Source organism: Triturus cristatus, chromosome 5_2 (assembly GCF_964204655.1).
Source record: "Triturus cristatus chromosome 5_2, aTriCri1.1, whole genome shotgun sequence".
NCBI classification, from domain to species: Eukaryota; Metazoa; Chordata; class Amphibia; order Caudata; family Salamandridae; genus Triturus; species Triturus cristatus.
The window spans coordinates 785614018-785635696 of NC_140588.1; the positions used below are offsets into that span (position 1 = coordinate 785614018).

General features: G+C 42.4%; 1 protein-coding gene across 1 annotated transcript in view; it reads right to left on the bottom strand.

Annotated features, from left to right (window-relative positions):
- Positions 1 to 21679, bottom strand: part of GPC3 (glypican 3) — a 3264744-nt gene that overhangs the window by 416960 nt on the left and 2826105 nt on the right. The window lies entirely within an intron of this gene.

The following is a 21679-nucleotide window of genomic DNA, read 5'->3' on the forward strand; positions in this document are numbered from 1 at the left end:
TAAGGGGTTGTCCACACAAACATTGGAAGATATGGGGAAGTGGTGGGAAAGCTATGGTCTGGACATACAAGATTGAAGATTATCTCTTATAATATTGTGTTGTCACCTGTAATAATGAGTGCTGGAATATGTTGTTTTTGTGTTTGGAAAACAATAAAATTAGTTCATAAAAAAAGTTACTGGTATATAATGGAGAGTAGTCTAGTTGAGGGGGACCAAACTGAGCCACTGGCTCCTAGTTAACATCCAGGAGTCACACACACTCTTGATCCCATGTATCTCAATTCGTCACCTGACGAAGGACATTGTTTACGACAAAAGTAGCATAAAAATGTAGGGGCTTATTTATGAGCCCTTGCGTCACTTTTGCGCCGCCGGTGCGTCACTTTTTGTGACGCACCAGCAGCGTAAAAAATTTGCCTTGTTGCACCATATTTACAAAGTGACACATCTAGGTAGATGCGTCACTTTGTAAACCCCTGCGCCACATTATACCTGCGCCAGGTATAATTCATGCAGGGGGGCGTTCTGACGCAAGAAAGGGTTGTAGAAGTGACGCAATGAAATCTATAAGATTTCACTGTGCCACTTCTAGGACGCATATGCGTCAATATCTTATGCCTGCCTCATGGCAGGCGTAAGACTGACGCAGGTACATTTCACATGGGACTTGCCCATTGTTGGAGTTGCGTCACTTTTGTGACACACTCCAGCAATGCGTCATTTTGAGCCTACAGATACGTCAGAAATACTGACGTGTCTGTAACTCCTTGCGACATCATGATGCGTCATACTGTAAATATGACGCATCATTAGTGTCGCAAGGAGGGCGCAGTGAAAAGTGACGCATCGCTGTTTTCTCGAGCGATGCGTCACTATTCATAAATGAGGCCCGTAGTGTTTGGTTCACATAGATATATCTGGCCACGCCTATAAGTCAGTGTTACATGACAAATGGTTAAATTTTTAAGGGCAAAGTATACACAAATGGTAAGCTTGAACTCTTTTAAAAATAATAACTTTTCTTGTGCATAATATTACTCCACAACGGAGTACGATTGTCATTAGAAAATCCCAATCAGGTGATGGTCAGTAAGCGTCCAAGGCAGTATTCCCCTGGAAGGTTGGAAAACACCCATGAACTCAGCAATCCTTAACACCCTTTTCTCCCCATGGAAAGGCTCTGAGATTTACTCCTGCAGAGACGGAAGAGGACTAAAACAAACTCAACATTGGCAGGGTTACACGGGAATTCGTTTTTTCACAGGTAAAATATTTTCTCTATGCAAAACAAAAAAACATACAATAAAAATGTTCTGCCATTTCACGGACTTGGTATAATTTCTCCTCACACAATTGTAAAATCAATACATGCATGCGGAAATGGTTCAGCATTGTCAGTGACAGGAATTCACAAAACCTTTTCATAAGTATGTCTATAACAGTGATTGTGGCAGCTTTCCAGGGGTACTTCTGGAAATCTTCATAGATTTCTGAAAATCAGTAATTAGCAAACTTGTGAAAAGATTGAAAATGTTCACAAAAATGTTCTTTGTGAACATTTTGGCCCCTCTGTGTACCTGTTGACACCCTTGAGCTAGGTGTGACCTTAGCTCAGCTTCTGACTAGACAGGAGGGATGTATGACGTTACATCGCATACTTTTACAACGCATGCACTTACAACGCAATTTTTACAACGCAACATCCACTACAACGCATTCCATTACATCGCATGACACTACAACGCATTTTTAAAAACTACCTTTACAACGCATTCCATTACATCGCATACTACCTTTACAACGCATACCATTACAACGCATAATGTTAAATTGCATTTAAGGTAAGTATTGGATAGTATAGGGGTAAAAAATACTATTCTTACTCCAGGGGGTGCAACAGTAGGGTAAGTGTTGGATAGTATAGGGGTAAAAATTACTATTCTTACTCCAGGGGGTGCAACAGTAGGGTAAGTGTTGGATAGTATAGGGGTAAAAATTACTATTCTAACTCCAGGGGGTGCAACAGTAGGGTAAGTGTTGGATAGTATAGGAGTAAAAATTACTATTCTAACTCCAGGGGGTGCAACAGTAGAGTAAGTGTTGGATAGTATAGGGGTAAAAATTACTATTCTAACTCCAGGGGGTGCAACAGTAGGGTAAGTGTTGGATAGTATAGGGGTAAAAATTACTATTCTAACTCCAGGGGGTGCAACAGTAGGGTAAGTGTTGGATGGTATGCATTGTAATGGTATGCGTTGTAATGGTATGCGTTGTAATGCCTGCGTTGTAGTGACATGCGATGTAGTGTCTGCGTTGTAATGGTATGCGTTGTAATGGTATGCGTTGTAGTGTCATGCGTTGTAAAGGATGTTGCGTTGTAATGCCTGCGTTGTAAGTGTAGTGCGATGTAATAGTTGCGTTGTAAAGGTTGTTTCCCAGACAGGAGCACAGGGGTCAGAGATGACCCGTGGTTCCAAAGGTCGAATCGTCTACAAAGTCACTCCCCACACCCCTTCCTAAATAAGGGACGATTCACACTTTTCATCCTTTCCTTTGTAAATAATAAATTATTCCCACAGTACATCCTTCAAGCACTCTGCTTGCTTGTGCCCAGTTCATATTTTAGGATATAACTTGCCTTTTCTATGATTTAAATGGTTGTTGCACTTTCTGGTCACTGAATAAGAAAAAAGACAACAGTAAATGCTATGGAGCAGATTTACAAGCCCCTTGCGCTACATGACGCAAAAGTGGCGCAAGGGGCTTGTGTCTGCCCCTATGTTTTAAATATTGTGAGCAGATTTAAGCCTTCCTTTAAAAAGGCCTACAGCCATTGAAGCTACAGTGGCAAAGCCCAGCCCACTATTACGTGAGTCAACAGGATAATTACTGTCTACAATATGCCACTGCCATTTTGAAACCACATCTACTGGAAAAGGTCACGTGTCACACTTGTCAGCCAATTATACCTTTTCATTACGCGGCTTAAGGCGATGCCATCCTACAAAAGAACAGATGCTCTGGTCGTGGTTAACGTACTGCAACGTGATAGTGGTTTCTGGTGCACTGTGCACTTGTGCAGATCACTGTGATTTCTTAAGAAAATGTCCCCACCTGAATCATCTAACCTCAACATGCGCAGCCACCTGTCATCCTTCGTAACACCTCTTGATTCCGAACAGCCCAGGTCTTAGAGATGAGGGAAGGAGATGAGGTGAGCATTCTTTCTCTGTTCAATGTCCAGCGCGGTATTTTCATGAAGATCACTAGAAAATGGTACTCGTGATACACTAAGCAGAACATTGTCTTGAGCTTTAATTCAAAATATCCTTGAAAACTTCAAGGAGGATCGAGGTCAACAAGATATCCTCTGGCGGAGAGCATAGTGCCATTTTAAGATATACTTGCAGGATTTAAAAAAAAAAACATTTGAGGAATTGTTGCAGAAAACAGGGTATTAAAATATGCAGTCAATAGATTAACGTGGTTTATTTGTGAACTACTGAGAAGAAGCATTGGCAAACCCATTAGTTCTAAACTGGCAATTTTTAGGTCTGGCTTTAGTCAAGAACTTTTCGAGCAGACACTGCGGGGCATTTTAACAAGGGAATGGCGAAGCGTGGGGTTCAGCAAACATTGCTAATGCCACGCTAGCCGTTCTGAAAATGCAGGGATGCACCATATTCACAAGAATGTGGCACCCCCCCTGCGGTTACCCTAGGACTGGTGCTAATTCCAGCTGCCTAGTGCCAACGCAGGCACCCTTGCAAGGGTGGCAGCGTTGGGGGGAATGATTGGTTATGTGCAGGAAGGTGTCCCTTCCTGCACATAAACAATCCAGAATAGCAAATTGTAACTTCTATGTGTGCCACATTGTGCAGCAGACATAGAAGTTGCAAATCGTCATTTTTTAAATGATTGTTTATGTGCAGGATGGGACACCTTCCTGTATATGAACAATCATTCATAGCAATTTGCTGTTTCTATGTGTGCTGCACAATGCAGTAAATATAAAAACAGCAAAAAGGAGAAGAAATTAAGAATTTCTCCTCTTTTCGCCATGTTAAGACCAGGTTTGGCCCTGCCGCCTATTTACGGCACCCTTGTAAATAGGGGCAACATCAAAATCAATGGGTGTTAAGGTGGTACTCCCACCGCAAAACCTATTGCACGTACCATTCACACCCCTTTCACACCAAGTGTAGCGTGAAAGTGGGCCTTATTTACAGTGCGTCATTAAGCCACATTAAGTGGGTTAACACCGCCTTGTAAATAAGGCAAAGGGTTTATCGCCACAGGAACGTCATTAAAAGTGATCTTCCAGTGACAATAGGGACTTGTATATATGCTCCTTTGCTTTTCATAAGAAGCTCCAAGGAGGGAGTTTGTTGTTGAAAACAAATAATAAAAGGCCCTTTCCTTCTAGGAGTTTTCTCTCAGTGCTTGGTGGCCCATTTCTTTTGTACCTGTTTGAGACTGCCAGGCTTGACGTTGGGCAGATGGGCTGTCAGTCAAAGGTTTCTATTGGTGGAGCCAGCTGATGCTGTGCTTGTGGAAACCTGGCACTTCACCCATCTCAACTTGGGGCATGGGAACATTGAGATTGATGGACAGGTAATCTGAAGATTTGATGCCCTACATCCATAAACTCTAAGTGACCCCACCTCATCTGTGATCTCATCAATGATGTCATCGATAATGTCTTTTGACAACAAGAATGTCAATTGAGCTGTCATTGATATCATGTTAGGTCATGAGTGTCGCATGGTAGTAGTGTGAACTATGGTTTATGCATATTGCCATAATTGGAGGGGTGTTTTAGATTTTGAATTGTAACTATACTGTCATTTTGTTTTGTTATATCCAAAGTTAGCCATTACTTACTTTTAGAAGGGTTTTATGAGTGATTTTTAATTTTGTATGATTTACTATACCCTGCGTCCATCGCAACCACACCAGCTGCTGACTGCCTGCCATGTGAAGGAGCCTATGGTTTTGTGGAAAGTCCTTTTGTCACACTTTCCTCCTAACAAGGCAAGATGTGTCTGATGGTCATATGACCCATTCGACCCAAACCAGTTGTGCTGGGCTTCTTACCATATGCTGCAGGCCCAAGGCAAAAGGCCTGGTTTGAGGCCAGGCCCAGCATTCGATCTTATCAGATCTAAACCAACTGTGCTTGGACTTTGCCGGTGTACATTAGATTATGGGTGCATGTTTTGGCCTTTGCCGATGCCCGGCCCCAAGCCCATGCGACACCTATCCCACCTACACCCTCAGATTTGGGAAACAGGGGTTAAGCACAAAAAGCCAACCCATGTACTGAGCCGCTATGTACACAGAACCCACTACCCCGGGATGTCAACCACATATAGCAAGATTTAAATGAAGGAACATGCCATGCACCCATACTCCATGTAAACATCACCCACTGCATATGGCCTCTGGTTGTACACTTAAGAGGATACGTGCAATTCCTGGCTGAGCCCTAATGTCGGGGTTGGGCTGAGGGTCTGGCCGCAGGAAAGGCAGTGTGCCAAGCCCATGTGTCTGAAGAAGTCACCATGGACGACCATCGGCTTTATTCCATTGCAATGTGGGTAGTCCTTTATTAATTTATTTTAATTTGTGGTTCTCGATCAGCTGTGGGATTTATGACTCATTAATCCTGTATCAACAAACATGACATTTTGCAGTTTTTGGAGTCAAGGTATACCCTCTTGAATACCCACAGTCTAAAAGGTGTTAGGGCATTCTCCTCCTGCTCAGTTTATTTTCTAACATTTTGTATTGTGAAGCTTAAGAAAATTTGATGTTACTAGTAAAATATCTATACATTGTTTACCTCATTTATACAATCTTTACTGCTTTTGGTGACTCAAAGTCATCAATCACAGTACCTTGACTGTCTGCTGCTATTTATGTTTTTTTGTTTCTCATCCTGCTCACTCTGGTGACCTCAAACAGTACTGAGAAAGCTACCTCAAAATCCCATGTTTTAAAAATGACTTCAGCACAGTGCCCATATCAGGCAGGAGAAGTTATGTATCAATGGGGTAACCCGATAAACCACTGGACTCGGGTGTATATATTGGTATATGAAAAGACAGTCACAGTGGAACAAATTAGCTCAATTAGAACACAAGTTCATAATCTAAATTTAAGTAGAGTTATGACAACACCTTATTGAGATACACAAATGACTGCATTTAATCGTTTGAGCATAGAAAAAGGTCAACATATCAACCTGTTCGACAGACAAACGCATGTCAAAATCATCATTTTCAATTAATAAGGGTGTAAGTAAGGTGAAAAGTGCAACATAAATAGGGATAAGTGCAGACAATGTGAAGGGGAAGGTCGTGTGTTTAAGAACATCCAAAATCAATTTGAAGACCTAACCTGCCACTTAAATGGCAATAACACAAATGCAATAACATGAACAAAAAAAGCAGTTGTAAAATCACTGTCAGTCTCATGTATTGAACAAAGGGAAAAAGTCGTCGACGTTTCGACCCCTAATCGAGCCAGCAATTAGGAATTCTTGGAAGCGGGGTCCTCTTCAGGACCAGTGGGGGGTAGAGAAGATGAAGCAAGAACACGGATTTCAAACCTCAAAACCGGGTTTGGAATTATACCTAAAACATTATGGTATAAACCATAATGGGGTATAGACACCTAACACTTTTGGTGAAATATTTTTGGATAAATGCATTGGGATTCTTATATCACTTATCCTAAAAAAAGTAGAAAGTGTTTAGTAATTGTTGCTCTAATTTATAATGATTTTATAAAATCAATAATTGTTTTAATTTTCAATTGCTTCTGAACTGATTTCCCCTTCCACTCGCATTACAATGCCAATTTCTAAATATGTTTTACTTGCCCCACTGGGTTTCTCAATTGCTAATATGCAACAAGATCTAAATAATCTTGTGAATTTATTACTCAATTCCATTTAAGTGTTGCCTTCTCATTCTGTTTCTGATATTCTTCATATTCATTCCATCAACAGAGAGCTATTTAAAGTTGCAACAGGGAATAATTCTATTTTCTATCTTTACTTGAAAATCGTGGATTATTTCTCTTGATAGGTACATTGAACATCCACTATTAGGTAACTGTGATAAGAGGTAGGCACACAGACACAAACAGGGTTGTGCATAATGAGTTTGATTCGTTGGGATCAGTCAAAAGGAAAGGAGGGAGGCACCCAGCTCGAGTCCGTTGCTCGTTGTCCCAGTGCTCCAATCATGCCTCTCTCATTCCATATTCCAATCAAGAACCCCCGATCTCACGAGCTCATCAATGGAATAGATACAACACACCTTCCTTCTTCTAACAACACTCAACGATAAATAGGAAAAAGGAAAAATTTGAGAATTGGTTCCTAAGACCAATAAGCATAAAAACAAGATCACAATAAACAGATAATAAAATGTAAACAAACATTTGGCAGGCACGTTGACTATGTGTACCATCCATGAAATGGCCATTAACTTGAGGCTTATTGTCCATGACCACATCATGTCCATTCTCCTTATTGAACCCGGGAAAGCCAATGTCTTGATCACCCTGGGCAGCTCCATGTACCTTGACCACCTATGAAACATTCCACCCTTGACCACTATTCAACTTTACAGCACAGCCACCTGAAAAGAACACCAAACTTCAATCTTCCTTTCATCACTTTGGCCACAGGTAATTTGGCATGCACCCAATCTCGTTTTCCAGATCCTGCAACCTAGTCCCTTTGACCACATCAAATCTTCTTTTACTCCTACTAGAACTCATTTGAATGTTAGATCAAATCTTTTCCATATCACAACGCACTCCATCACTGCTTTTGGATAACCTATTCAACCAAGATGCTGTTCTCCTCCTCAATGCTACAAATGGAGAAACACCTGTGACCCTATGTGGTGTATTGCGATATGACCATAAGATTACATGAACAGTATCTGCAACATCTATGCCTTCAATCACAGCACGCCTGATGCACTTCAACACTAAACTATTTGCCCTTTCCACTTGACCATTGCTTTGAGGGTGATATAAACTGCATCATTTGTGTGTTATACCCGCACCCTTTAGAAATTCCTATATCTGAATGGACACAAACTGCACGCCATTATCCATACCAATTTCAGAAGGGAAATCCTCTCTAGCAAAAACATCTGTAAGAAAGGTAATAACCACTTTTGTGCTAGTCTAACTCACAAATCTCACCTCCAACCACTTTGACAAATGATCAATTAGCATGATAATAAACGTTGCCCTGCGGTAAGACATAAAATGGTCCTAAAAAATCACTGCTGACCTTGTCCCAAACCCTTTCTGGACAAGCTACTTCACTCATTGGCGGTGTCAAACATTTCATGCTTTTGTCATTTTGAGAATAGGTAGAACAGTTCTCCACCACATCCTCCACCTCACTATCCATACCAGTCCACCAGTAGATTTCTCTGAGTGTTTGCTTATTTGGAGTCATACCCAAATGACCCTCATGTGCAAACCACAACAACGTTCCTGTGACAGCAATGGGAGGGACCAACTTATCAACCTAACCAATAAGTCTGACTCTATAGGCAACTCTGTCTGGACCTTGCTATAAGACTGCAACTCCACAGAAAGATTCTTCTCTTTAGGCCACCCATCCTTTGTGTACTCCATAACTTTCCTCATAACCATGTCATGTACCAGTGCATTCCTCCATTCCTGTTCACTCATACACTTACCTTAATTCCAAGTCACACTAGCTACCAAACAATCCTCATGTTTAGGTTCTCTTAGCAAAGTTGAATTGTTGAATGAACATTATAACCACTAATGATGAGTACCAAAGACTTATGATCAGTTTGAAACAAACATTTCGTCCCCCACACATAAGCTTTAAAATGTTAAACCACCCAAGTGAAAGCGAGCAACTCTTGTTCTATCATTGAATAAAGTCTTTCCTAAGGCCTCAAAGTGCTTGAGGCAAACGCAACCATGCATTTGGATTCAGCCTCCAACCAACGCTACTCACATCCACTGTGATCACCACAAGCTTTCCAGGTTCCATGGAATGAGAAGTGGTGCATTGGACAATTCTTTTTTCATACCCTGAAAAGCATTTTCTTGATATTGACCCCACACAAATCAAGTGTTCATTCTCAATAATGCATGCAAAGGTTAAACCTTGGTGACGACGTTTGGAATACATTTTGTTTAGTACTCACTCATACCCAAAAAAGCCTGAAGTTGCTCCCTTTTCTCTGATGTGTCCACTTCATCAATGGCCTTGATCAAACCTGGACATGGGGCAATACCATTACCAGAAATAGCATGTCCAAGATATTCAACTTCTTCCACACAGAACTCACACTTGTTTTTCATCAATCTCAGACCTTTCTCACTCAGTGCACACAATACCACACCCAACCTCAACATGTGTTTATTCGAATCCTTGCTGAAAACTAAAATGTTGTCTTGGAAAACCAAGACACCGACCAAACCTCTCAGAACGTCCCCCATTACATTTTGGAAGATCACCACCTCAGACACCAGGCCAAATGGCAACCTGCAAAAAAACTCCACAAGGGGTAACAGAGGCCCTAAGTTGTCTTGAGTCCTTGGCAAGCAGAACTTAACACCCACACTGTGGGACACTCTCTCACCGGCAAGCTATCTCCATCCCTGGACAGACATACTTGGGAAAGCAGAAACCTGAACTCCACCACCCCCTACTCTTTGATCATGACTCAGAGACTGACAACACTAGAAAAGCAACTAGAGACTGTAATACAGGGCATCAACCTCTCATCACCTCTGGAGCCTTCCCAACGCCCTCACCTCCCATCCACAGTTACCAACACTAAACTCACAAGACCCCCCCAAGGCTCAATGGCACAGCTGGACTACAACCCCCCTCCTGAATGAGCCTCGAAGACCCACAAGAACAACCGCAGCAATGTCCATGAGTAAGGCGTTTGACCTTGCCAACTCCTATAACGCATCCTCAGCGGTCAACTCCGGCTCCAAAATCCAGGTGATCACTGGACTTGGAAGAGAACGCTCCCCACCTAGAACGCCGAGGCCTCCAGCTGTCCTCACTAATATCCCCATGATCCCCCCAATGAAGAAACTCAATGACAAGGGGTCGACCAAATGCATGCTCATTAATTGTAGATCGGCCACCAAGCATGCCACTGAACTGGCAGAGCCCATCCTCACCAACGACATAGACATCACATTCATTACAGAAACGTGGTTGAATGAGTCCTCCCCCCCAATCATGGACATGCTTGTCCCCCCGGGGTTCTCATTCATCAATAAAGATAGAACGAACCACCGAGGTGGGGGCATTGCGATCATCCATAAGAGCAACATCTCCGTAATGGAATCCGACTCCTTCAAATATAACTCATTTGAATAGCTAACTGCCATAATTAAGACGAGCTACAAAAATACACTAAACTGCCATTTCCTCTACCATCCTCCTGGCAACACCCAGCCATTCGGTGAACACCTTTCAGACCTGATAACCCACTGCTCTCTCCTAGACTCCAACAACATAATACTAGGCGACCTCAACCTACATTGGAACGATGAAAACAACTCACTGATCCAATCCCTGAATGAACTTCTTCGTAACAATAATCTTACCCAGCACTGCACCGAACAAACCCATAACAGGGGGCAATTCTAGATGCCATTGTAGCTCATGAAGTCACAATCACTATTGAACATATCCTTCCTGTTGACTGGTCAGATCACCATATCATTCTATTCCACATCAATCAGACATGCCACCACCTACCCCGTACACAGGAATCCCCACATTGGGTGAGAAATCTAAGACAAATCCCCCTTGCCGACCTAGAAGAAAAGGTAAGATCACTCCTTCCCACCACTGCATGCAACCTTTCGACAACTGAACTCACCTCGCACTACAATGCAATAATGACCTCCATTCTCGACCAGATTGCTCCATGGAAACAAAAAAAAGCCAGGAACATGTCTTCAAGATCTCGGTTCAACAATGACCTAAACTCGGAAAGAAGAAAACTAAGAGCTGCAGAAAGACTCCGGGGAAACAATCCGACCATAGTCCATCTCGACCTACTCAAATCCGAGCGCAGGGAATATAAAAAAACACATCAAGAATGAAAAAGCCTAATTCTTCTGTAATGCACTAAACAATGCCAAAAATCGACCCAAAGAACTCTTTAATATCATTAGACAACAAACTTCCAAGCCCCCCTGTTCCTCAGTGACGGCCACCAAAGAACTATGTAACAACTTTGCCAATTTCTTTAATGAGAAGATCACCAAGATTGAGCTCTCCTTGGATGTCAACTGCAGATTGCCCAACATAATGCCGCCCCCCAGCAAAGAAGACCACAACCTACCCAGGTACCCTCCCATCAACTGGAAATATTTCACTCCCATCTCTGAAGCAGAGATCATCAAATTGATTACCAGTGCCAAACCCTCATCACACTTCTCGGACCCCATCCCTGCGCGACTGGTTAAGCAGCTCAAACTCGCACTTGCCCCGCTTTGGACCAAGATTATAAATAGCTCCCTAAGAACTGGAGACATGCCAATCTGTCTCAAAATTGGTCAAGTAACGCCACCACTGAAAAAACCGGGCTCTGACCCCACCGATCTCAACAACTTCAGGCCTGTCTCCAATCTCCCATTTTTAGCAAAAATCTTGGAAAGATGTGTCCTCCTGCAACGAACCCAACACATCAACAGCAACAACCTCCTAGACCCGCATCAATCAGGCTTCAGAAAAGGTTGCAGCACTGAGACAGTGATCCTGAATGTCATTGATGATGTTCATAAATCACTAGACATTGATCGATGCTGTCTACTCATTCTCCTGGACCTATCGGCAGCCTTTGACACGGTTGACCACAAACTGCTCATCAATGTACTGCGGGAAAGTGTCGGAGCAGAGGAGGTGGTCCTACAGTGGTTTTCCTCCTTCCTGCAGAACCACACCCAAAAAATAAAAATGAAAAACTGCACGTCAGACCTAAGTCCCGTAAGCAAGGGTGTCCGGCAAGGCTCAGTTCTCTCCCCATCACTATTCAACATTTCCATGGAGCTCCTCTACATGATACTCAAAAAAGCTAACATTCCCTTCCACCTATTTGCGGATGACACCCAAATCTACCTCAAAACTTCCTCCATTGGCGACATACAGAGACTAAACATCACCCTAAAATAAATCCAACACAGACTATCCCTCAACCACCTGAAACTCAACCAAGACAAAACGGAAATTCTCATCATAGCCAGCAAAGACCAAACCCCCCAAGTCACAGAATTGTTAAAAACCATTGTAACACTCAATTGCAGTCTCACACCGGCAGACTCAGTAAAATCACTGGGAATCAGTATGAACCCCAACTTAGACATGGTCAAACACATCAAGAACACTGCTAAGAGCACGTTTATGAACCTAAAATTGCTCAACAAAATAAAACCATTCATCCCTCCCAATGACCTCAAACAAGCAACTCAATCCCTGGTACTATCTAGATTAGACTACGGGAACGCTACCCTCACAGACACAGCAAAATCCTACCTAGCTCCCCTCAGAACTACTCTAAATGCAGCAGCCAGGATGGTCACTGGAATAAAACAAATATGATCACATCTCTCCTGCTCTCAGAGAGCTAAAATGGATCCCAACAGAAATGCGTGCCAGCTTCAGAACAGCCTGTCTCACACACAAAGCCCTGCTTAACGGTAAACCTGCATACCTGGCCTCTAAACTTAACAAAGCCAGTCAGACGAGGAACCTCAGGAGTACCAACACTCTACTTCTAATTCCTCCAAAAACTCCCAAACAAAAAGCCCTATCTGCGCCTTCTCTGGAAATGCGCCCAAAATAAGGAACTCCATCCCAGTCCATATCAGGACAAACCCCTCCTTTCCAAAATTCAAAAGTCAGCTCAAAGACCTTTTTCTCAAATGATCTCTCCCGAATGGATAGCTGACGCTCTACATTGTATCTCGCTCAGGGCAACACACACTCACTTTGCTAAGAGAACCTATACATCACCTAACCTTTGTCTCATTCCTTTGTGGATTCATCAAGAACTCAATGTGTTTATTTGTTACTCTTTATGTCTAAACTGTACTCGTCACAAATCAATATGTTCTATTATGGTCACTTGACATTCTGATACGATGTTGTAAAGCGCTCCAATACCTTTGGGTCTGGCCAGCGCTATATAAAACTCTAAAAAAAAAAACACGTCATATCAAATTTAGAAAATATTCTTGACCCCCCTAAAGTGACCATATTTCCAAACTTTTCGCCAATGGATGCCAGATAGCCATATTGAGACTACTAAGATAAATGCACATCCTCAGCTCACCATTTCTTTTCTTTGCAACGATAATGAAGAACCCACAGGCTCTATTACACCTGCCAGACACAATCGAGTAAGCCATTTATCAAAGTTCCCCTGGTATTCAAAGGAACACATCTTAATTTGTGCTTGACCTGCACACAACCTTCCTTGAGATTGATTTCATGCTCAAAACCTTCCAAATTCCCAAGTTTGTCCTCAAAAACATGATCATGTGTTTTCAACACAGCTTCCAAATCATTCACACCACACGCAGTTTTCTATTCCATGCACAAAACATGCTGTTCACATCCAGGCTTAAGAATGAATCATAAACACCCCCGACGATGCAAACCAAGAATGTCAGGACCCTTTTGAGAGAAATACATTTTACCATGTACCTCCCTCCCTTTGAAATCAATAACAGTTTCAAAAAATCCTTCTAAATCAATGTTCTCACCATTATAGATATATCAGGAGGCAAGACATTTATGCTAATAAATTTTTTTATGAATGTTCTCTTAGACATATTGGTAATTTTGGACCCTGAATCAGATAAGGTAACATAGGCATCCCCTATAGCAAAATACTCAATCAGATCCTGGGATTTGGGAACATCATTTTCATGAATCCTGATACACAACAATAAATTATCCATACTGTCTGTTAGCACTTGATCGGGACTATCAGACACCACGTTCACAGCATTTTCTTAGTACTCATCCAACATACTCTGGTGAAATGGCAAGAAACTCCACATTAGTTACAGTCCTTCCCCAAAACAGAGCTTTGCTTGAATGAGGCAACGTGAAACTTAGATCCACGACAACTACAGAGATTTCCACCTTTTCCCCTCTCAACAGATGCAAGTTTACTTGGAAAGGTTTTGGTCCTTTTGACTACTACAACATTATCTTCTGTGTTCTTGTTCAGTTCTATGACAGATAGTTTAGAATTTTGAATACTATTAGCAATATTCAAAGCTTTTTCAAGAGAAGGATTGTTGCAAGATAGTAATCTCTCCTGAATCTTTTTATCAAAACACCTTGTAACTATGTAATCCTTTATGAGTTGGTTAGTAAATTCACGCAATTAATATTTGACTGCTAATGAAGGCAGAGAAGCAACATACATGTCTACTGATTCAGTAGTACGTTGCTCTCTTGGAAAAAACATATGCCTCCTCCCCACCAAATAAGGTGGTTTACAGAAATGTTTCTCTAATCTTTTGAATGCTTCAACACACTCATCCAGTTCTTCCTCTTCAGGTACAAAAAGTGGTAAATGCGCAAAAATCTCCTGACATTCTAAGCCTAGTGAGTGCTCCACCAACCATGTTTTCCTTTCAGGTTTGAATTTTAAGCCATCAATAGCCCCCAGAAAAGCATTAAAATCTCTGAACCACGCCGTCTACGCAATGGGTAATTCACCAGGTGACTGTAAAAACGGAGGAGGTGGACTGATTGCTTGCATGCTGGTAAAAAATTCAGTGTAGATGTGAAAAAGGATGCTCATCAAAAATGTGCAGCAGTACCAACCAGGCAACAATGTCTGCCACAATTGAATTACAAAAAAGATAAGCTACTTAGAGCATTCACGGGAAATTCATGGTATGCACAGTACATATGCTCAGCAGTATGATTTGATTTGATTTGAAATTTGTAAAGCACGGCAAATACCCTAGGGTGTCTAGGCGCTGCTCTTAATATATATTGAGCGTAAGGAAGCAAAAAGGATTTATGCTATAAACAGCCATGTTTTTAGGCCTTTTCTAAAAATTAATAAGATTGGATTCTCTCTTCAGAGAGGTAGGCAGGGAGTTCCATAAGCTGGGAGTTGTGGCTGCGAAACTCTTTCCTCCCCATCTACCCTTGTTGACTCTAGGGACAATTAAGTTTCCCAATTCAGCAGATCTAAGGGCTCTAGTTGGAATATATGGCTTTAGAAATTTCTTCAGCTGTATAGGTCCCATATTGTTGAGGGGTTGAAATGCAATACACAGTGATTTAAATTGTATCCTCTTAGCCACCGGTAGCCAGTGTAGTTCAGCCAGGTCAGTGGAGACTGAGTCGAATTTAGGAATGCCCAGCAACATTCTCACTGCTGCATTCTGGCCCATTTGAAGGTTGTTTGTGCTGAGCTTAGATGCACTAGAGAAAAGGGCGTTATAATAGTCCAGTCTTGAGAAAATCAACACTGACACTACTGTCTTCCTTAGTTCCAAGGGTATAGCTGGGAGAATTTTCCTTAGTATTTTCATGATAAAAAAGCAGGCAGAAGTGGCCAAAGTAATTTGTGCTTCAAAAGACAACATGGTGTCAAAAATGACACCAATGTTTTTGGCTTTATGCACTGGGTTAGGTAAGGGGCCAAGTTGAGTTGGCCACCATTTATCTGTCCAAAATGATGGATTATTCCCCAGCAACAGGACTTCGGTCTTTGAGGAATTCAATTTCAAACAGTTGTCAGTCATCCATTTTGCTATGTGGCTCATGCAGTCACAGTACCTTGATGCTGTCTGACTGACGGAGCTGCTCACTGAGATGATGATCTGAGTGTCGTCTGCGTAAGACACAATGGCAAAGCCATAACTTCTTACTAGGCTAGCAAGAAGAGTAACGTAAAGGTTGAATAACGTTGGGCTCAATGAAGTGCCCTGGGGAACCCAGCAAGGTAGTGTTAACCCGGGGGTATCCATGTTGCCCAGAGCAACTTCCTGAGATCATTTTCTAATGACTGACAACTCAAATGTGCATGCACACACTGTACTCTGTTAAAATGAGGCACCTGTCCCTCGCAATCAAGATGGTCACCATTCCTCTTGTGGTCTAGCGCAATGACATCACCATAAAATCTGCCCTGGAAGCTGATGCCAGCTGAGTAATAGTTGTGGATGCTTATTGATCGGCATTGCACTGTCAATCAAGCAGCCGTGGTGGCAATAACAACCCCAGGTGAGGCCTAAATGTGCTCAATGCGGCCCAAATGTGCTTGATGCAGCACAACTCGCCGCTCCCTGTGTAAGTGCCGAATCATGCCACGCCGTATACGCTGCTCCCTGTGTCAATGCTGTCCCTCATTTGTCACTAGAGTGATAAAAGGCAGGAACAAAGACACAAATAGGGTTCTGCATAATGAGTTTATTTCGTAGTAAGCAGTCAAAAGTAAAGGTGGGAGGTAGCCAATGTCCTCTGAATCCCCGAGTCTGTTGCTCGCTGACCAAACAGTCTAACCACTCCACGCTCATTCAACATTCCACTCTAGAACCCCCCAATCTCACGATCTCATCAATGGCATAGTTATAACATTAACTCACTATAATAATGTTGTTTTTGCATATTTTCTGTGTATATTGTCTCTTTTTCTCTGTATACCTTTGAGATGTTTTGAAAGTAGTTTTATATAATTGGCAATAACATTGTTAAATGTCCTGGTTTTAACCTGCAACTGTTTGTTAAAGGGTTGTTATACTTTTCTATGAGAAGTGTAGATTTTATGTCATAATAATGACATTAAAAGCAAAAACATTAGTATTAAATTATATATTGCCTTCCCTCATTTGAGCACCATCAGTAATATCAATTAAGGGATATGGGTGAGGTAGTGGAAGTGATAGCAAACACATTTGATACATGTCCTCCTGAATGACAACAAAGAAATTGTCATTGTCAATTGACATCATCGAGCATTCGACCTTGATGACATCATAGAAAGTGGTGTCACTTTAAACTTGATCCCAATGCATCACAGAAAGTCATTTTGGAAGATATAGAAGACATATTTAGCTTTGAACTGGGTGGCAGAAGTTATTTGCTGACTATCAGAAATGGTTCTGGAGTACAAAAGGATACTGAATTGAGATGACTGATTCAATTTACCTCTGATGTCCCTGGGCCTTCCTAATGGGGACATTGATACCTGAGAATGAAGTAATTGACCCTAAGGGTAGTGATTGGATCAGTCAAAGGCTTACTCTTGGTGCTGTAGTTGAGTTAGAGTCTCAGACCTCAGCAAGTCACATGATGTGACATATTGTCCAGCTAGAGGTTTTACTTTAACACAGAAAAGTACTCTATTCTATCACTACACAATGTTACATGGAGAGATTTTGTGGGATGCACAACTTCAACAGATACGGTAATTCTACTCACTACAGAAATAATCTCCAGAATATGGGAAATGTAGGCAGATGCCGGCTCAATGTGGCTTAGTAATTAGTCATTACAGGCTAATCTCCCTGCTACCTGGAGCTTCTAAGTTGATAAAATAATATGTCAACATAAAACTCCCTGCCTTCCTCAAATCGAAGGAACACGTTCCCCTCACTCAAATGGGCTTCCACACACTACACAGCACTGAAATAGTGCTGTTGGCACTGGTCGAGGAACATAGGCATCTCCTGGATCAGGAAGAATGTGCAGCTGTTATTCTTTTAGAGCTCAGTGCAGCATTCAATACCATGAAACACCTCACTCTCTTGCAGAGAATCTCTAAAGTTGGTTTCATGGGCAGAGCACTGGACTGTCTCTCCTCCTTACTGGAGGATCACTCCTTCCAGGTCCAGGATCAGTCCTTTTTCTCAGCCAGACTCCTATCCTGTTGTGGAGTGCCTCAGAGCTCCTCCCTGAGCCCCACTTTGTTTAATCTGTATGTACATCCCCTTGCTGATATTGTATGATCTTATGGGCTGTTGTTGGTTACTTATGCCGACAACACCCAGTAGGTCATGTCAATCTCACCTGACTCGAATTCTGGCCATCCATCTTTGACTGTTTGTCTTCAGGAAATAGCTAACTGGTTGGCTGGTTGCAAATTAAAACTCAATGAAGACAAAACAGAGGTCATGTTGTCGAACAACAATCTCAGTAATTCTGTTATGAACCCAGTAAACTGCCCTTCCCCAAACATTCAATAAAGAGCCTGGGCACATGGCTTGATTCTGGCTCTACTATGGACCATCAAGCCAAAAAACCCACCTCCAGTTGCTACGGTATCCTGAGATTGCTGCGGACGGTTTTTAACCTCCTTCCCTTTACCACCAGAAGAGGGACTGTTCTGGCCCTTGCGTTATCCCGTCTTGACTATGGGAATGCCCTGTTTTTAGGCTCACCCTGCTATGTTGTCAGGAGGCTGCAGATTGTACAGAAGGCTGCCGCTTGTCTCCCGATGAACATCCCAAAACACCATTCGGCCACCAAGGCTCTGAAAGACTTATATTGGCTTCCAGTAGAACTCTGAGAGCAGTTTAAGACCCTCTGTACCATGCACAGGAAAATCAATAAAAAGGGTCCCTCCCTTAAGATGTTTCTCCCCATTTCTCTGAGGGAGAGTCCTCAGATCTTCAATAATCCACCTACTAAAGGTTCCCAGAATTTGCAGATCCCACTGGGGTGGCCGATCCACTTTCTTTTTGGCCCCCAGACTTTGGAACACTCTGCCTCTGGATCTGCACCTACCGGAGCATGAACGTTCCTTCTATAAAGCTTTGAAGGCCTTGCCTTTTGGCATGGCTTTCTTTCTGTTCAGTGGCCTGGAAGTCATTCTCACACTGCTTTTATAGGTGTACTGACACTTGAATGGTTTCTTAATCTGGTAAGCATGTGGTAGTTCTATAGGTCAAACCTTTCAAAAAGGCAGAAGAGTGCTGTACAAACAAAATCAAGGGAATGTGCTTGACTTTGGAGATAGCAGGGTTACCTTGGTGCAAGGTAGCAGAGCCTGAGTTCTCGAGCTGCCACTATCAAGTGCAGTTACAGCGTTGCCTTTCCCCAGCCCTGCCTTTTCTAGGTGGCTTTGTACATGTGCAGATGGGTCATGGTCTTTCTGTTAAGCCATCTCAAATCTTGGGGTATGCCTCTCAGGCATAAACACATCTCTCACCCCAAACAATGAGCTAGGTCCATCTGCATTTCTTTGGAGAAAGGTGATGAGGGAGTTTGCAGGGGGACTTCAGATGTCCATATAACCCATGCTCCAGGATCCAAGGGGGTACGCTGATGGGGCTGCAAAGTCACGGGCTCAGTAGTTAATACTGGGATGCAATTCAGTCCAATGCAACAACAACAGATTACTTGTTCAGTTTTCTTTAATAAACCACTCCTTGGAGAATGCCTCCAGAATATCGAAATAGGAATGTTGATAGTACAGAATATCATGAACAAAATATGGAAGGACAAAACATCGAAAGGTAAGTAACTCCACATATATGTTCATTGACAATACATATATCTTCAAGGTGCATAGATGTGGAGCCAAGAATGGTAAATCTGCACTTTCTGTGTAAGCACTTACTTCCATTGGTATATCACAGGTATTGAATCATGGCATTTCTGCCACTTTGTGTATCTCCACTCAGACAAACAGCCAGACTTTTTATGGTCCTTATTAAAAGTTTCAAGATACTGGTTGGTTGCAAATCTCGTACCCTTAATTGTTGGTACGGTGCAAATATGATTTTAACCTCATAGAATTGGGAATTACTGTTTGGACCCAGTTTAACAGGGCATAATTGCACAGAATTTTCTGTTATGTGCAGCGCAATGCTAACATTTATTACCTGCTTTCAGCAGGTGGCAAATGTGAACCTCAGGGTGTTTATGGGTGTGAGAGGAAGGCAGGGATTTGAGAGGGTAGGGGGGAAAGGTGTATGTAGCTCCCCTGCTTGCCAACATAAACATACTCGGCAGAATGGGTCAGAGGCCTAGCTGGTAATGCAGCCAAGCTTCAAGTGATTTCATCAGCCTTTTTTTTCTGACTGGTAAAATTGGGTATGGTGTTCCTGCACCTAAAAAAGCTAAGTGCAGGAACACCGGCCCACTTGTAATAGGGTATGGCAGAATTTAACGCAGTAATTGCCCTCCAGGTGGCTTATAATGAATGCCTATGCCTTCAGGTTGTAGTGGTCAGGCAGGGGTTTGGCTGGGAGCCTTTACTTGGTGAAATAGAGGCAAGAGGGGAAAGAAAGTACTCAGACCTTTAACATTTTGGGAGCAGCAACTCCAGGGGAAGAAAAGGGCCAGCTCTCCTAATTAGACTGCAGTTGCCAGACTACCCACAACTTCCACAATCTAATTGGGTAAACTTGTGAAAGAACAAGAATGCATGACACAGCTAAGAGGCTGCCTCTGCACCTTTAATGAGACCTCTGTCTCTATCACTTTATTCATTGAAATGTGACTCTTCACAAAGGCTTCAGAAATACTATCCATATACAAGGGTAGTTTAGCAGGCCTCTGCCAACCTCCATCTTATGCAGCACGTTTTCAGTAGGAATCCAAGATGGATTTCAGTGACCTCATAATCAATCATAACCTACACACCCCTGGTTCATCCCTACCATGCACACCAGTTCTAAAGACATGCACCCGACCCGTGCACAGGGAATGTAGTGAAGGACTTGGTTACATGGTACTTGGCAGAATTGTTTTACCTGCAAGTCAGGTAGGCCTCTTGCTCTTTCACTGACAACAGGTGAAACCAGGACTGTCTTGCTATAATCAATTAACACACTGCCACCACTGCCAGCCTAGTGTAATCCAACAAGCGGACGGTAGTCATTATATCTAAAGAGGGCAACGATAATGCGCTCCTCCAAACCACGCAGCCCCACTCCGGGACTCAAGGTCATAACTAAAAGCCCGGAGTACATGCATGATGGTGGTTGTGTGGGGTGAGACCAGAAAAAGGTCAATTCGCCCCATAGAGTCACTCTTGGGTAAATCTGAAGAGCTCACAGCATCATGGAGGGGATCTTCTAGTCCCAACTCTGACAGTGATAATGTTTACAATTGCCTGTTGTGCCTGGCTGCATAGGAACCCGGAAGATTCTCCTAAACTCCACCGTTTGTGGGCATTTCTTTGTACGATCTGCAGGAGTTCATTTCAAGACAGGGCTTCTTCCTTTCCCATCTTAGTGCACACAAGTTCACTGACCGCCATGGCTTTTTAATGTGATTAATTATAAATATGAGCGTCTGGAACGGAATAAATGAATGACATATATCTATGTAAACTCCCATTTCCATCCTTCTTTAAAGAAGACAAATTATGAAAGGAAAGCACATAGGAAATTGTCGTGTAATTATTTTATCATTTCTTAAACTTTATAAACAAATCCAATCTACACTAGGATACAAATGATACTGTAATGCTGAGGCGTTTGTAATCTTCAATGGCATTCTTTCTTCCGGATGCAGTCATGTTTTGAACTTTACTGTACAGTGCCGACCACATGTAAAGCTGCATTAATCAAACCAACCGAAAATCTCCTTTGTGCGGGCATGGCTGTTACAAACATTATCTCTAAATATGTTACAATGCAT